This window comes from Mus caroli, chromosome 9 (assembly GCF_900094665.2).
Source record: "Mus caroli chromosome 9, CAROLI_EIJ_v1.1, whole genome shotgun sequence".
NCBI classification, from domain to species: domain Eukaryota; kingdom Metazoa; phylum Chordata; class Mammalia; order Rodentia; family Muridae; genus Mus; species Mus caroli.
The window spans coordinates 46,819,712-46,825,800 of NC_034578.1; positions in this window are offsets into that span (position 1 = coordinate 46,819,712).

Consider the following 6,089-nt stretch of genomic DNA (forward strand, 5'->3'; position numbering starts at 1 on the left):
CTCCCCTCCCCTCCTCTCCTCTCCTCTCCTCTCCTCTCCTCTCCTCTGATACTTACTCTGGAGGGCCAGTGAGGTTTGGGGAGCAAGGAGTGGTTCCGTTACAGGCTTGCTGCTTGCATAGATGTAACACGATTCCATAGGCCATAATTGAAAATCTATTAACTCTAGAAACCAGTATTTCACATAAACCTCTCCAGCCCTGGCCATCCTGCAGTGAGCACTCCCTCCTGTTATTCTCATAAATCACCCGAGATAGGCTGGGAACCGATCGATGAGAAAAAATTATGCCACAGCATTAGATTTCATCCTACACAACTTGAACTATTACTTTTCTGTCCTGTGGTATGAGGAATCATGAGAATTAATAGTCTTTCTCTTCCCAAATGATGGGTTTATGACGCAGTGTTACCTACATTCTATTTCTTCCTTAAGACCATCAATTAATTTAGGGTACTTATAACTGCTCAGTTACTTCCTGAAATTAGCACCACCATTTAGCACCACCGTTCCCTCTCCCCAAAAGAGCCTTAATAGGAATTCTAAATAATGATGTGCTTTTACAGGTTTTGGCCACCATCTAATGCCTAATTCAGAACTAGCTGCCTTGTCAAACTCATCTGTCTGTACTTGTCTCAACTTCATCTTCTTAGAGAAGTGTCTCTAAGCTACAGATGAGTAAACCCCAAGGTCAAGGTGACTCTGTAGTGATTCTCCTCTTCCTCAGGCATCCCTAACTTCCCTGGCTTGGATTATAAAATCTGGCTACTCTGGAAGAAACATGGTGTAGAAGGGAAGTCATTTGAGAGCAGAGCTCTCAGCAAATCTCAGTACATCAATGACTAGAGGGTAAAGTGTAAGTAAAACACTAAAGAGTAGAGAGAAGTTTCCGCTTAGTGGAAGACCAGTGGTCCAGGACAAGGACAGGAAGCAGGAAGGATACAGAGCAGAATCCCAAGAGTCTCTGAGGCAATTAGCAAAGATTTGTTGAGCAATTCTCTCTCTACCTATTATGCTTAGTTGTCATTTTAAAGCTTTACTGTATTTATGAATAAATCTTGGGTTTTCTTGGAAGGAAGCAAGAAATTCTTCCCAACACCCATGAGGAGTTCTTTCCTCATCATTCTCAAAGCAGTGTCAGTAGGTGCAAACAGAAGGAGCATGTCCTCTGGGATCGTTCAGTCACTCGCTGTCAGAGATAGGATAGTACTTCGGAGAATTAAGAAGAAATACAAAAGCTACAAGACGTAGCTGTGGAACCTTCATGTGTGCCGTTGTGTGAGAGATAAGGCTGTTGAGCAAGCATCTAATTATTTAGAGAAAAAACTAACAAGTTTCTTTTCTTTTCCTGGGTTTAAATGCATTTCCTGAGTGCATATGTATGTGTTACATACATGCAGGGCTCATGGAGGCCAGAACAGAGATTCAGATGCCCCAGCACTATATTATAGGCAGTTATGAGTTGCCACTGTAGATACTGGGAACCAAACCCAGTTCCTCTGGAAGAGCAGCAAGTGCTTTTAACCTGGTGGCTCTCAACCTTGCCAACTGAGTGACCTGTTAACACAGTTCTTCATGTTGTGGTGACTCCCCACTGTAAAATTATTTACTTGCTACTTCTTAAAATTGCTACTTCTTAACCTACGTTTGTTACTGTTATGAGTCATAATGCAAATATCTGTTTTCTGATGGTCTGAGGTGACTTCTGTGAAAGGGTCTTTCAACTCTCAAAGGGGCTATGACCTACAAATTGAGAACCACTGCCTTAACCACTGAGCCATCTCCCAAACCCAACAAGCATTTTTTTTTTAAAATTTAGGAAAGAATCCTTTATTTGTAGACAAGGCCAGAAGAGGGAGCTTGTCTAGCTGGCCTGATTTCTAGGAATATTGTGCAGACTAGAACTGATTTCTACCTTCCAGTGCTCTGGAAACCAGAGTGTGAACTCACTGGCACATTTGCACAAGTGCGAATGTCTGAACTGCTGTAAGTGTGCAGCTTACTCCCGAGATTCCCTCCTCTTCCAACAAGAAAGCTTGCCTCCTCTTCAACTGTTTCTGTGACCCAAGGCTACAGGGCACTGCGTCCTTACAAAGACTTCCTTCCACAAGTAACTGATAGTCAAGGGCTCTGAGACTCTCTTTGTCCTGAGAATTTTGGTCATGGACCCGAGAAATTAGGATCTCTTTCTCTTTCTCTTTCTCTTTCTCTTTCTCTTTCTCTTTCTCTTTCTCTTTCTCTTTCTCTTTCTCTTTCTCTTTCTCTTTCTCTTCTTTCTCTTTCTCTTTCTCNTCTTTCTCTTTCTCTTTCTCTTCTTTCTCTTTCTCTTTCTCTCTCTCTCTGTCTCTCTCTTCCTCCTCCTCCTCCTTCCCTTTCTCTCTCCATCCTTCTCCCTCTCTCTTATCCTCTCTCCCTCCTTCTCTTTCTCCTCCTTTTTAACTAGGCTATATGACATATGTATCAATAACTAGATGAAAAAAGTGAAAAATGTCAAATCATCATGGTATAAATCAGGGACAGAAAAAACCAGAAGGGAAAACTGGCAAGATTGTGAGACATGGGAAAGTTACAGGGACTCAGATGCCTTGCTGTGACAGTAATTCCTAGACTCAAGTGAATTCAGACTCCTGGGTCCCATGATGTTTTCTGATATTCTTATAACATATCCTACAGGTTGCTTAAATAAAGGGATCATACACGGTTGATTTGTTGGAAATTAAGAGAGGATTTAAAGGGTCTGGAGCCATGGCCCAGCAGTTAGCAACATGTGCTGCTGTTCCAGTAGAAGATGGGGGTTTTGTTCCTAGGGCCCACCTTGGGCTTGTAACAACTGCCTGTAACTATGGTTCCTGGGAAGTGCATGCAGACAACTGCACTCAGGCATACACACACACACACACACACACACACTCACACACACACACACTCCTACCCTCACATATACATTTTTAAGAGACAGTGGGGATTTAAAAATGCATGCTTCAGGAATAAGCAAGCATGAAGTTTTCCTTCCCCATAACAGAGAGGGATGCAGGGGCTTTGCTTCAGTGGAGAATTCCCTGCCTGGCTCAACTCCTGCTTTGTCCTAGTGTGATCAGATTACTGAGTACTTGCCCAAGCACAGTGGGGCTGGAAGATGATCTTGAGTGGAGGTGAGTACAGTGGGAGAGAATGGGAAACTGTGATGGAGGATGGATGGTTTATTAAGAGGAGGCAGGTGATATTTATACCCTAGGGAGAATGGCTGGTTGGGCTCATGTGGTGGTATGTTATTGGCTGAGGCAAGAACATGGAAAGTGCTTCATTTGCATACTCAGGAGCAGCAGGGGCCAAGGGGAAGGAATCTTATAAGGTTATATAGAAAAGAAATCCAGCCTCAGATGTTTCAGTCCAATGGTCAGATAAATGGCATAAGTCTAGCCCGCATAACCCTGAAGACACATGAGCTATGTGTATCATTTACTATGTGTACCAGGGCTACCCAGTGCCCAAGAAAGCCTAGATGCTGGCATCTCTTGGCACCAGAGCAAGGTGGGGAAGCAGCCAAACTCCTGCCACCCTCCAGGATGAGAAAATCTGGGCTTCTAGGCATGCTTCGACCCCTTCTCAGTTCCAGGGCAGCCCTGCAGTTCTTCTTGCAGTGCCTGGTGCTGTCCCTTGCATTGGGAAGAACCCAGAAGCTGCTGTCTGAGTCTTTCCTGCCCATGGAACCTTAAGACAAGTCAGATGCTTTAGTCAGGAATCCGAGTTCCTGTACTAATGTGAGCCCATTGTGAACCAGAGTTCCCAGAAAAGAACCAGAGCTTACCCTGAGCATTCTGTAACATTGGTTGATTGATTAGAACTTCACTGGGGTAGAGAGGTTCACATGCTACAAGTCCAGAATCAAGTTATCTTGGGCCATCTCTAGACCCGTTAGTACCCTTATATTGCCCTCTTTCGAGTGCAATGTTCATCTTTGTGACTATGTGGTTGGTAAACATTTTTGGGCCATACAGACAGATCCCTAGCTTCCATCAAACCGTAGACCCAGAATGCCATCAGACAGCATCTGAGACCTCTAGCAGAGATTTCTCCATTTTCCTGTAACCCCTTTACCTATAGCACACACTGATGTTCTTGAAAAGCACCTTGATTTATGACTTTCTTCATTCTATTACTGTAAAAGTTTCATGAAGCAGACACCACACTGGAACACGGTATTTGAGGTAACTCGAATCTCCATTTCTGGGCCAGGTTCATCCATGGCTCCAGAATTAACTAGCTTTTACCCTCTTTGAAGTGAGAACTGTATCTTGTATCAATATTAGTGCTCTGGTGTTATAATTTGGGTCCCAAATGTCCCCCAAATTCAAATACTAAAGCTTAGTTGCCAACCCATGGCATTAAGTTACGCACTAGGCACTTTAATTGTTAGCCTAGTGAAGAAAGGTAGGTCATTGGAAGTGTGAGCTTTAAGGGAATGCTGGGACCCTAGTCTTGTTCTGCTGATCTATAGCTCTCTCTCTGTATCACACCTTTCACTTCCTGGTGTCTTCTAGGGGGAGCAGATCTCCTTTGCCATACACTTATTCCATGGTGGACTGATTTAATACAGGCCCCAAATATTCACAAAAATATTTGTGAATATTACAAAAATACATTATATAAATATGTGAGTGTGTGTGTAAGAAACAACTAAACAATAAATAGCAATACTCCTAAAATTTAAAATATATGTAATTAACAATATGGGAAAGAAAATAGAAAACCGAGGAGAGGGTTACCAATTGGAAGATGATACAGAACTCAAGCCTTCAGAAATTCTGTCAGTTTTCCCAGGGTTCTGACAAGCTATAATGTCACCCATGTAAGGTAAGACAGCCTTAGCCTTCTCAAGGCCTAACTCCCTTATAGCCATTAAAGACTGGGATATCAGGGGGAGTTGGGGAGGGACCATTCCCTTTGTTCTCACTCTTCTTCTCTTTGTGGATCCAACTCAGCTGAGAGGAGGGGCTGGAAACCAAGGGATGAAGCTATGGATGCTGGCCACATTCCCATAGCTCTGTGGTAGGGCCAATCTACACCAACAGGGCTAGGCAAGGGTTACCATGGTGCCTGAGGCAACCTCACAATCTCATCAAATTCTCCTCAGTCTCTCTCTTCTGAGGTATACTTCCTTCCCAGCTCCTGGAAGCAGGCATCTCAGCTAGTTACAGGGAAGGAAGTTACTGAAAGTATTCATCATATCTAGACTTCAGCACTAGGTGGTCTCTGTGTGGTTGGCTATGTTCTAGTCTCTCTTTTGCAGTTGTCCAGGGAGAAGTCAAGTGTTAGTAATGGAACCACAGATCAAAGTGCCCAGTTCGCTGAGTCACCACACAGAGGACAGCTGCCCAGAAGCGTCTCCTGACCTTCAGCAGACCCCGAGCGAGTGAAAATTAATCACCAAACTCTCAATGTTCTCTGTTAGCACAGCACAAAGCCACAATAGCTTAATTAGCATATCATTGTATAAAGATCAATATGTTGATTACTATGCCAAGCCAGACACTTATAATACTAATTTGAGAAACTATATTGGTGATTTCAAATGGCTTATGTCCTCTAAAAGTGGACAGGGAACTTAGAGACTTTATCCAGTGTCGAGGGAAAAAACAAACCTCCGAACGCCTTTAAAAGGACAGTCACAAACAAATGCACATTTTCCCGCTGAATTGATCTCATGGGCCCTATTGGCTCAACATACTGGTTACCCTTGCAATGACAATAATAATCCTTGCTTCACAGAGTTGCTAGACATTCAAAACATCTTGGCAGATGTTAGGGTAGGTGCTTAATTAAAGTCAATGTCAGGGGCTGAAGAGATGACTCCGTGGTTAAGAGTGCTTACTGCTCTTCCAGAGGACCAGAATTCAGATCCAGTCCCAATATTCAGCAGCTCACAGACAACAGTGCCTTCTGGTCTCAACAGATACCCACACGTATGTGAGCACCGATAGATAGATAGATAGATAGATAGATAGATAGATAGATAGATAGATAGATAGATAGATAGATAGATAGANATAGATAGATAGATAGATAGATAGATAGACAGGTAGATAGATAGA